The 12,937-nt window shown below is 41.0% G+C and overlaps 1 long non-coding RNA gene across 1 annotated transcript; it reads left to right on the top strand.

The window, feature by feature from the left end:
- The first annotated feature begins 1,886 nt into the window (after window positions 1-1,886).
- LOC106599921 (uncharacterized) lies at window positions 1,887-2,638 on the top strand. Its single transcript, XR_001327623.3, has 2 exons — window positions 1,887-2,057; window positions 2,326-2,638. It is a non-coding gene; the product is annotated as an uncharacterized LOC106599921 (long non-coding RNA).
- The last annotated feature ends 10,299 nt before the right edge of the window (window positions 2,639-12,937 follow it).

The raw sequence follows: 12,937 nt of genomic DNA, 5'->3' as shown, positions 1-12,937 counted from the left end.
CTACCAAAACACTTAATACAAGTCTCAAATCAACTCATTCTTCCATAACTCTAGCAAAGGATGTCACCCAACAAGCGCACTTTGTCACTCATAAAACAATGACCTAAAAAAACACTAACAGGCATCATTACACAATTTTTACTTTGTAAAATGTCTTTACAAAACAAGAATGCCACCTCTCTACTGTTTAGAATTCATTGCAGTATATGTTATAGGAATGAATCAGACATGATACAATATGCTTCAATAGGTTTTATGTCATTTTTTGGCATTGAGTGATTCCACTTGTATATACACCATCTACCAATACAGATACAGTAGAAATGCTAGTCAACCCTGTCTTCTGCATTTGGCCACAGGTTCTCATTCACATCACATCTTATGTCATCTTGGGCAATGCACCTAGAAAATAATCTTTTGGCATACCTGGTCCATCCCTGGCAATCTTCTGCAAATATGTCCAGGCATCCAGCATTCATTGCATCCAGGAGGGACATTTGATCATGTGGATGGTCGTCCTAAACCTTCCACCTCCATGAAGAAAATAATTCCTCTATGGGGTTTTCGGAAAGGGAGAGTAAGGTGGGAGGAAAAGTGACACCATCCTGGGATGGGCTGCAAACCACTGACTGCACGGGAGTGGTGAAATGCCACATTGTCCCATACAATTAGAAACGTTGGCTGATTTCGACTCAATGCAACCCTTTCCTCACCTGGCACAACTCTTCCATAGAGGTCATCCAGGAATGAAATGAGACGCTCGGCCCAATTAGCGGTTTGTGTAACAGCAATCCATCAGAGGATATTGCTGCACACATTGTGATGTTGGCACCCCTCTGGCCCGGGACATCCACTGTGGCTCTTTTCCCAATCACATTCCTTCCTCGCCGCCGTGCTTTGGCCAGGTTGAATGAAACCAGCCTCATCCACAAAGATGAATATGTGGGATGTTTGCCTGGCTTCAATCTCCATGACTCTCTAAAATAAATCCCCAAGGCAACATAAGAGTTAGGCTATAACGGTAGTTTACATTATACCTAAAAACATGCCATTGTGTGCCTCTGCCCTGTTTGGTTTTGTTCAAAACTAGTTCTGTATTTTATAGTCATCTTACCTGGACATATTGGTTCCTGAGTTACTTGACTCGTTCAGAGTTCCTCTCAAAGGGGACAGTGTACAACTACTTCATCCTGACTTGGTGTTGTTTCAGGACTCTAGAAATAGTTCTTATGGTTACATTGTGAATATTTCCAAATGTAATGTCGTGTCACGTTCGTCGTAGGAAGGAGACCAAGGCGCAGTGTGGGTATCTTTCCACATCTTTTATTTTAATGTGAAACTTCGCAAAACAAACATTAACCTCTCAGGGGCAGGCGGGACGAATTCGTCCCACCTACGTAACAGCCAGTTGAATCCTGTGGCGCGATTTTCAAAACCTTTGAAATGCTATTACTTCAATTTCTCAAACATATGACTATTTTACAGCTATTTAAAGACAAGACTCTCGTTAATCTAACCACACTGTCCGATTTCAAAAAGGCTTTACAACGAAAGCAAAACATTAGATTATGTCAGCAGAGTACCAAGCCAGAAATAATCAGACACCCATTTTTCAAGCTAGCATATAATGTCACAAAAACCCAGAAGACAGCTAAATGCAGCACTAACCTTTGATGATCTTCATCAGACGAATCCTACAGACGAAGAACCGTATATGTGACATTTTTCAAAAAAACGAGATATACATGAAAAATCATTATTGGACACCCTTTTTCTATAGTGAACCGGTTTCACAAGCTTTCCACGCGCTAATTAACAATATGTTTAAATTTAAAGATAGGCTCTCGTGGAATAACCATTTATGTGCACCACTCAGAATGGACGGACAAGCGCACAACTTTTCTGTTGCTGATGAAAATCACCGAAATGTGGGAAAGAAACGTAAAACAAAACTAAAAGAATGGAAAGACAGGCAAAGGAAGATCTTACGGGATGCGGGAAAACCCTATACAAATCGTAAGGGTCAAGAAAAAACTGGGAAAAGCTGTCCAAAAGAGGTATGTGGAAGAACCGTATATCAAACAATCAAGCTAGCTAGCTATAGAGTACAGTAACTAACATGTATGTTCTGGGTTGTCTAATTTGTAACTATAGAGAAAATATTAGCTAAAGTTCGTTGGCTACTAACTTATACATTATCGTTACAAATGTTATTGCTAGATTATAGAAGAAACATAGCTAGCTACTTTTTGTCCATCCACCGGATGATTCGACATGGCTACAGTAGCTAGCTAGTTATATGTAACGTTACACTGTATCCTGCAGGGAAGAGCGTGTTCCACGACGTGCAGAAAGGATTGTGGAAAGTTGACTGATGAGCGCAAGCTGCATCTGTTCAACAGTTTCTACACTGTCCCATACGAGAAACAACAAGCACAACCAGCAAAACCATTCAAGGTGATGAGGATGCAATGTGAAGACTTCAGTCACCTCCCAGATTCTGTTCTCAAGCGACCAGCTGGACTACAGATCACTTCAGTGAGGTGGTTAAAAGTCACATGTATTGCACAGAGAATAGTTTACTAACATCCCATCAACATGCAACATGTTGTTCTAACAATAAAATATCCTAATGATTCCCTTTTTTTATTCATTACAATATACATCTCTGTCACCACATTTAGCATCAACTCTAAGCAGTTAATACTTATTTACTGCTGTCACCTCAGTACAGGACATTTCTTGCCTTTAACATGGGTTTAACGCAATTCAAAACTTAATTGCAGATCATAGTGTTAAACGCAAAGAGAATGGTTTTCTGAACGTTTTGTAATATTGACCTTAGGGACCTGCATAATGGACATGCATATTGGCACATCACATTGATCCATATTTGATATGTACAAGTTGTACTTCTTTTGATTGAATTAATTTAATTGTATTCTATTTTTGTAGTTATTCTATGGTATGTTCACATTCAGGGCTTCATTTTAAATGAGACTAAGATTTCATGACTCAACTTTTAAGAAAAGTCATCGGTGCTAAAGTTGATAGACCACCTTTAAATGAACCTCCATTAAATGAATGAACTACATATTGCATTTAAGTTATTTACATGAAGGGCATCTGTACTTGAAAGTACTTAAAACATCATATCAGGTATTAAAAAAGGACATCTTACAAGTGTCATGCAACATGTCACATATATTGTTCTTCCACAAACTGAAATCATCACTGGAGATATACTGTTCTTCCACATTCTAAAAATTAAAACGGCAATAAAAAAAGTATTTTTTGAAATAACAAAAAAATATCAATTGTTGTTGGAAGATATGAGTATGGTGAATTATTTGTCAACCATAAAACACCTAATGTGGTACACACAATGAATAATATAAAAATAACTGATTATTTTGAAATGGAAAAATTGTCATATATATGGTTCTTCGTCTGTAGGATTCAGATGACAACCCTAGGACATTATGTTATACAATACATGCATGTTTTGTTCAATCAAGTTCATATTTATATCAAAAACCAGCTTTTTACATTAGCATGTGACGTTCAGAACCCCCCGCAAACTTCCGGCGAATTCACTAACAATTTACTAAATTACTCACGATAAACGTTCACAAAAAGCATAACAATTATTTTAAGAATTATAGATACAGAACTCCTCTATGCACTCGATATGTCCGATTTTAAAATAGCTTTTTGGTGAAAGCACATTTTGCAATATTCTAAGTACATAGACCAGCCATCACGGGCTAGCTATTTAGACACCCGGCAAGTTTAGCACTCACCAATATCAGATTTACTATTATAAAAGTTTGATTACCTTTTGTTGTCTTCGTCAGAATGCACTCCCAGGACTGCTACTTCAATAACAAATGTTGGTTTGGTCCAAAATAATCCATCGTTATATCCGAATAGCGGCGTTTTGTTCGTGCGTCCCAGACACTATCCGAATGGTAAAGAAGGGTCGTGCGCATGGTGCAATTCGTGACAAAAAAAATCTAAATATTCCATTACCGTACTTCGAAGCATGTCAACCGCTGTTTAAAATACATTTTTATGCCATTTTTCTCGTAAAAAAGCGATAATATTCCGACCGGGAATGTCCATTTAGCTAAACAGAGGAAAGAAAACAAACCTTTCGGTCGACGCGGGCACGAGCCTGAGTCTCACAGTACTGTAACCAGCCACTACCCAAACGCGCTACTTTGTTTCAGCCAGAGCCTGCAAAGCCAAGATTCAGCGTTTTGCCGCCTTCTGAGAACCTATGGCAGCCGTAGGAAGTGTCACGGGACAGCTAAGATCCTCACTCTTCAATAAACAGAGACAAGAAGAACGACACCTTGTCAGACAGGCCACTTCCTGCATGAAATCTTCTCAGGTTTTTGCCTGCCATATGAGTTCTGTTATACTCACAGACACCATTCAAACAGTTTTAGAAACTTTAGGGTGTTTTCTATCCAAAGCCAATAATTATATGCATATTCTAGTTACTGGGCAGGAGTAGTAACCAGATTAAATCGGGTACGTTTTTTATCCAGCCGTGTCAATACTGCCCCCTAGCCCTAACAGGATAAACTACAAATAAACCACAAACCATGACGAACGAGGTGCAACATGCACTAACTCAAAATAATCTCCCACAAACACAGGTGGGAAAAACAACTACTTAAATATGATCCCCAATTAGAGACAACGATGACCAGCTGCCTCTAATTGGGGATCATACAAAAATCCCAACATAGAAAAAAGAAACTAGAACCAAACAACATAGAACTAAATAAACTAGAAAAAAAACCCAGTCACACCCTGACCTACTCTACCATAGAAAATAAAAGCTCTCTATGGTTAGGACGTGACGTTGTCTGCCAACAATCTCTGTGAGTTGTATGCCATTGATTCTGATGACCATATCAATGATTGCAGTTTCCTGCACAGCAGTGAAAATTCTACCTCTCCTGCCTGTGGGAGGTAACCGTTGAGTCCTAAGCAGAAATACAAAAATAATTACACACAAGTGGGTTTGGAGGCTTTGCTCAATTTACTTCTCTAAGGTGCAGTTCAGTCAGATGCCCTTCTTACCTGTTGTTTTGCCGGAAATTTCTAACAATGGATGCTGGAAATTTCTAACAATGAATGCCACTGTTGAGCATTGCAGATTTGGCTGCACTCTCAGACCAGCCTCTCTCATTGATAGACCATGATTTATTACATTATCAATTATAGTAGCCCTAATCTCATCTGAGATTACAGCTCTTGATCTTCCACCACCACACATATGTACTTCTCTCCCTCTCCCTGCCACTCTTCTTCCTCTGTCAGCCACTTCTCTATCTGGGTCCATGTTTACATTTATTTAACTAGGCAAGTCAGTTAAGAACAAATTCTTATTTTCAATGACAGCCTAGGAACAGTGGGTTAACTGCCTTGTTCAGGGGCAGAACAACAGATGTGTACCTTGTCAGCTCAGGGATTCGATCTTGCAACCTTTTGTTACTAGTCCAACGTTCTAACCACTAGGCTACGCTGCCGCCCCACATTACAGTACATCATTATTCATATTCCTATTATTCCCTTTTGTATAGATGGTAATGAAATTGAAAGACTAACACCTGGGTAGGTGTTCAGCTACAGTGAGAATCAGCTGTGGTTGGTCTAATTGTTTTGATAGTATTTTATTTTTTTAGATAGGAATATATTTCAGTATGGTATTACTGTAGAAATGTAGCAAATTGCTGTCTTATTCAATTCTGTGTTATGTTAGGTTGTGAACTTAAGTTTAACAGTTTTGAAAAGAGTATGTAAACATGTGCAAATTGGCCTGTAGGTACATACACTTTTGGTGGTGGTTGTGTCTGAGTGAGAAAATAATTCATGAAATTCGAAAGATGTAGTCATTGAATGCATTTTGTGCCAAAGCAATGAAAAAGTATCCACAGTTTAGCCCACATAGACTGCTGTTGTGCTCATTGTGTGAAGAGTTTTGAAAAAGTGACCTAAGTATTGAGAAATGGGTCCTAGCAATTGTAAAAAACTGTAAAGTCACCATTGGCCTCACGTGAAATCCCTGAGCGGTTTCCTTACCCTCCGGCAACTGAGTTAGGAAGGACACCTGTATCTTTGTAGTGACTTGGTGTATTAATACACCATCCAAAGTGTAATTAATAACTTCACCATGCTCAAATGGATATTTAATGTCAGAATTGTTTTACCCATCTACCAATAGCTGCCCTTATTTGTGAGGCATTGGAAAACCCTGTTCTTTATGATTGAATCTGTGTTTAAAATGAACTGCTCGACTGAGGGACCTTACAGAAAATGGTATCCTGTTTGCATACTGTTTGCAACAAGGCACTAAAGTAATACCACAAAGCAATTCACTTTTGTCCTTACTACAAAGTGTTATGTTTGGGGTACAGAGATGAGGTAGTCATTACAAATTCACGTTGAGCACTATTATTGCACACAGAGTGAGTCCATGCAACTTATTATGTGATTTTTACTCCTATTTAAGCTTGCCATAACAAAGGGGTTGAATACTTATTGACTCATGACATTTCAGCTTTTCATTTTTAATAAATGTGTAAGAAATTTGATAAACATCATTCCAATTTGACATTATGGGGTATTGTGTATAGGTCAGTGACCAACAATCTAAATGTAATCAATGTTAAATTCAGTCTGTAACACAACAACCTGTGGAAAAAGTAAAGGGGTGTGAATACTTTCTGAAGGAAATGTACTTGGACAGTGAAACTACAATATATTTGTCACTATACTCCAGCATTTTGGATTTGAGATGAAATGTTTCATATAAGGCGACAGTACATAACCTCACCTTTTATTTGAAGGTATTTTCATACATACAGTGCATTCGGAAAGTATTCAGACCCCTTCAGTTTTTCCACATTTTGTTACGTTACAGCCTTATTCTAAAATGGATGAAATAAAAAATATTCCTCATCAATCTACATAATGACAAAGCGAACAGTTTTTTTTTTATGTTTGCAAATGTATTAAAAATAAAAACAGACATTTCACATTTACATAAGTAAAAAATACATTTGAATCCATTTAATCAGAATGCACTGTTTTTCTTTTACCGTTTAGAAATGAAAGCACTTTATATATCTAGTCCCCCCATTTGAAGAAGTAATAAGTATTTGGAACATTTCACTTGGACACATTCACTTAGTGTATTAAAGTAGTCAAAAGTTTAGTATTTGGTCCCATATTCCTAGCACGCAGTGACTACATCAATGACTACATGCAGTTCGTCTTGGTTGTGTTTTTTGTTATGTTTTGCCCAATATGAACTGAATGATGACTGTTGTCATTTTTTTCTTTTTTCTAATTGAGTAGATAAGATGTTTTTGAACACTTTTAAATGATTCCTGACAATGTTATAATTAACAAAAATCATGAATGAATCATGAATAATGATGAGCGAGATGCCTTTCAGAGGCTACAACCAGGGGAGGGAGGTTTCTCACTTATCATTACTCACGATTCATTCATGATTATCCATAATCATGGTAGGATCCACATTAATGCAGTGTTCAGAAACATATTTTATTCTATTCTTACTTACAATAAATGTGATTCCAAAATAACACAATACACATTCACTATTCAGTTCCTATTGGACAAAATATAATCTGAAAAACAACCAAAACAAACTGCAAATGCATCCAGCAAGTTTGTAGTCACAAGCTTGATGTGGTCATTGAGTGCACGGAATATGGGACCAAATATTCAACTTTTGACTACTTTAACACACTAAGTGAAATGTTCGAAATACTTATGACTTCTTCAAATTTGGGGACTAGATACATAACGTGCTTTCATTTCTAAACGGTAAAATAGATTTGTATAAAAATACCCTTGAATAAAAAGTGACATTATGTCGCATCATATGAAACGTTTGATCTCAAATTCAAAATACTGGAGTATAGAGCCACATAAAGAATGTTAGCTTCACTGTCCAAATACATATGAAGGGGAGTTTACCCGGCACCATTTCCTCTGCAACCTTCTCTATGCCATGGTGTCAGGAATATGACTTTCTCAGACTTTAAAATATTTTTCCAAAGCAAGAACCATCGAGGCATAGCGAGTGTATCCCCTGCAGTGATCCAAATTCATTGGCCGGATCCCCTTTTTCGGTTTGAGGTGATTTTGCCAAGGCAGAGCCACATTCCAAAGGGCTGGCCACACCACATACCATCCTCTCAGTAGACCTGGGTTCAAACTGTTTTTGTTTTCTTTCAAATACTTTGAGCATTTGATTGAGCCTGCCTGGAGTCCCAGATGGGAAGGGTTTGGCCTTTTGGGTCAATTCTATTGCTTCCATGTGTAACCGATGTGAAATGTCTAGCTAGTTAGCGGTGGTGCGCGCTAATAGCGTTTCAATCGGTGACATCACTCGCTCTGAGACCTTGAAGTAGTTGTTCCCCTTGCTCTGCAAGGGCCGCGGCTTTTGTGCTGCGATGGGTAACGATGCTTCGTGGGTGTCAGTTGTTGATGTGTGCAGAGGGTCCCTGGTTCGAGCCCAGGTTGGGGCGAGGAGAGGGACGGAAGCTATACTGTTACACATGCACCCCCCGTCATGCAAGCTCAATGAAACTCAGTTAAAGTGTTTGAAAGATTTCAGATGCTATTTGAACCCAGGTCTGCCTCTTAGTGTGCATGACAAAGCCCAGGGCTGTGACGCATGCCACCTCATCAGGGTTAGCACAGTGATCGCATAGGTGAAGCATCTGTAACATGAAAGGTGTTGTCCGTCCCTCATCTAAAATTCCCTAAATTATTTTGCCTACTTCGCTCAAACCATTCTTGTCTGGGAGCGATACCATCCCTCTCCTCCTTCTCCTCTTCCACCTGTCTTTGTTGTTAAAATAAATGCCTGGGGAATTTTTAAGATTTTAACGAGTGTCCACATTTCCTGGTTGACAAGAAATAATTAATTCTGATACAGTTGTTCAATAAACACAATGTATTGCTATCCATCAATAGTTTATCGAGTGTGTTTGGTGTGGGGCTGGCTCGTCGCTGAGATGTGCCAAGTGCCCCTTCTGTCACTGAGAGAATCTGAAACGCAGACCACCCGCAGCAGATATATTTTCACATGATGTTTAGCAACAGAGTGTTAGTCGGGTGCGTTTTTTTCCCGAGTTAATAATAGGGACTGACCTTGTAGTCCGAGGGCTATGTGGAGTATAACATTGGGCAGTGAGGTAAAGTGGAGTAATGCGGGGTTAAAAAAACGAACGTCATCAGTCCAATTGTTCTTACACACTGTTCCGTGGTTGTGTCAACGTTCAGGATTCCTCGCCATAACTCAGATATGCCAGGGCATCTGCCTCTCTACAGAATGTCACCCCTCGACCGACCACATCAAAAATATTGTGGTGTTGGCATGAGGGATTGAAATACTTTTCATATCCCTGTGACTAATGTCACCTTCACAGGCTAAATAAAGCTGCCGTAGACAGTGTACCATGTTACACAAACAAGTTATTTTGGCAATTCAACTTTTCCCCATTGCTCACGAGGCTACAGACAGGTGTAGTGTTTCTTGACCTTTCATTTGCAATAAAGACATGTTGGTTTTTGCAAATGAAACAGCATTTCAATGCATTTAACAGCACTTGTTTAGACATTTCTGGGATAGGTAACAGGCTTGTTATTTGCTAAAATCAGAATAGTATTGCCATGTGGAAAACGGCGTTGGCACAGTTATACAAAGCAAAATTGTTTGCATATTGAACCATGTTACATTATAATAAATTCATTTAGAATCTGGTTGTCAATCAAAGTAATTCAGACAAATCAAATTTACTTCACTATTGAAGCACCTGAAACTAAACTGATGTAGGCAGATAATGGGGGCAACAGCAGCAAGTTGCATTTTTATTTATTTCAATTGTTATTTTATTTAACCTTTATTTAACCAGGCAAGTCAGTTAAGAACAAATTCTTATTTACAATTTACATTGGCGCACAGTTTGTGGCAACGTCTCCACAACCCACGCCTTCAACGAGAAAGTGACTCCTGGTCCCCTGTGCCAAGCACAATAGAAAATATGACATGGGAACATCTCAACTGTCTAGTTCTCCAACATTAGACACCATGAGTCAGGTCTGAGAGGGGAGCCCCAGCCCAGGTCTAGCCCAGTGGCTGCAGCGAGCCGTTCACATGAGTCTGGTATGAACAGGGCCTCTCTGCCCCTGCCCTGTATCCTGTTTTTCCTCATCTCTGTGCCTCTACAGCTCCGCTACCAGGGAGCCACACGTTCTGGGATGGAAAATTATGGTCCTTGTGTTATGTTCTCAAACAATAAGGTAGTCCGCACGGCTGATGGGAATGAGAATTTCCAACAGGTCGGCAGACGAGGGAACACTCCGTTCTTGCATGAAGCATGATGCTCATAAATACTTCACGTCTGCTAGTTTCTTCACCTCTGTGTCATCATAACTGCATCAACAACAATCAATCCCATACGGAAAAATAATATATTGACATATTTTAGCAACGTATATGTACAAAAATGTATGGAAACCATCAAGCACTATTTTGAAATTGGCTCTCATGAGGACTGCCACATAAAAGGAAGACCCAGAGTTACCTCTGCTGCAGAGGATAAGTTAGAGTTACCAAACTCAGAAATTGCAGCCCAAATAAAGGCTTCACAGAGTTCAAATAACAGACACATCGCAACATCAACTGTTCAGAGGAGACTGCGTGAATCAGGCCTTCATGGTTGAATTCCTGCAAAACAACACTACTAAGGACACCAATAAGAAGAAGAGACTTGCTTGTGCCAAGAAACCCAAGCAATGGACATTAGACTGGTCAAAATCTGTCCTTTGGTCTGATGAGTCCAACCGCCGTGTCTTTATGAGATGCAGAGTAACTGAACGGATGATCTCTGCATGTGTGGTTCCCACCGTGACACATGTACGAGGAGGTGTGATGGTGTGGGGGTGCTTTGCTGGTGATACTGTCTGTGATTTATTTATTTTGCTCAGCATATGTGGGAACTCATTCAAGACTGTTGCAAAAGCATTCCATGTGAAGCTGGTTGAGAGAATGCCAAGGGTGTGCAAAGCTGTCATCAAGGCAAACGGTGGCTACTTTGAAGAATCTTTGTATAACACTTTTCTGGTTACTACATGATTCAAAAGAAACATGATTCAAAAGAAACATCCCTTTTTCAGGACCCTGTCTTTCAAAGATAATTCATAAAAATCAAAATAACTTCACATATCTTCATTGTAAAGGGTTTAAACACTGTGTCCCATTGTCACGCTCTGACCTAGGAAAGCTGTGTTTTCTCTGTTTAGTTAGGTCAGTCCGGAGCCTCCAGTGACGCTTCCCAGTCCGGAGCCTCCAGCGACGCTCCCTAGTCCGGAGCCTCCAGCGACGCTCCGCAGCCCAGGGTCTTCAGCGACACTCCGCAGCCCAGGGTCTTCAGCGACGGCCTGCAGCCCGGGTCTTCAATGGCGGTCTGCAGCCCAGAGTCTTCAACGGTGGTCTGCAGCCCAGAGTCTTCAGCGGTGGCCTTCAGCCCAGAGTCGTCAGCGGCGGTTGGCGTTCCAAAGCCTCCGGCGATGATCCATGGTCTGGTTCCTCCGGACACACAGGAGCGGAGGGATCAGCGGGCGGTGGGGGTGCTACGCCCAATTATAGATGCCCACCCGGACCCTCCCCAATAGGTTCAGGTTTGCAGCCGGGAGTTCGCACCTTTGGGGGGGGGGGGGGGGGTGGTACTGTCACGCTCTGACCTAGGAGAGCTGTGTTTTCTCTGTTTAGTTAGGTCAGGGTGTGATAGGAGGGTGGGCATTCTGTGTTTTTGTTTTCTATGTTTTGGCCGGATATGGTTTCCAATCAGAGGCAGCTGTCTATCGTTGTCTCTGATTGGAAGCCATACTTAGGCAGCCTGTTTTTCCCTTTGTGTTTGTGGGTAGTTGCTTTCGGTTTAGTTTGTATTAACCTGACAGACCTGTCGGCTGTCATTGTTGTTTATTTGTATAAGTGTTTCATTTCATTAAAATTAAAAAGATGAGCACTCAACACGCTGCGCCTTGGTCTCCGCTATATGACGGCCGTGACACCCATGCTTGTTCAATGAACCATAAACAATTAATGAACATGCACCTGTGGAACAGTCGTTAAGACACTAACAGCTTACAGACGGTAGGCAATTAAGGTCACAATTATGAAAACTTAGGACACTAAAGAGGCCTTTCTACTGACTCTGAAAAACACCAAAAGAAAGATGCCCAGGGTCCCTGCCCATCTGCGTGAACGTGCCTTAGGCATGCTGCAAGGAGGCATGAGGACTGCAGATGTGGCCAGGGAAATACATTGCAATGTCCACACTGTGAGACGCCTAAGACAGCGCTACAGGGAGACAAGACAACAGCTGATCATCCTCGTAGTGGCAGACCACGTGTAACAACACCTTCACAGGATTGGTACATCCGAACATCACACCTGCGGGACAGGTACAGGATGGCAACAACAACTGCCCGAGTCACACCAGGAACGCACAATCCCTCCGTCAGTGCTCAGACTGTTCGCAACAGGCTGAGAGAGGCTGGATTGAGGGCTAGTAGGCTTGCTATAAGGCAGGTCCTTACCAGGCATCACCGGCAACAATGTCGCCTATGGGCACAAACCCACCGTCGCTGGACCAGACAGGACTGGCAAAAAGTGCTCTTCACTGACGAGTCGCGGTTTTGTCTCACCAGGGGTGATGGTCGGATTCGCATTTATTGTCAAAGGAATGAGCGTTACACCGAGGCCTGTACTATGGAGCGGGATCGATTTGGAGCTGGAGGGTCCGTCATGGTCTGGGGCGGTGTGTCACAGCATTATCGGACTGAGCTTGTTGTCATTGCAGGCAATCTCAACACT

Source organism: Salmo salar, chromosome 03, assembly GCF_965601325.2.
Source record: "Salmo salar chromosome 03, fSalSal1, whole genome shotgun sequence".
In the NCBI taxonomy this organism is placed as follows: domain Eukaryota; kingdom Metazoa; phylum Chordata; class Actinopteri; order Salmoniformes; family Salmonidae; genus Salmo; species Salmo salar.
This window is presented reverse-complemented; position numbering and strand designations above follow the sequence as displayed.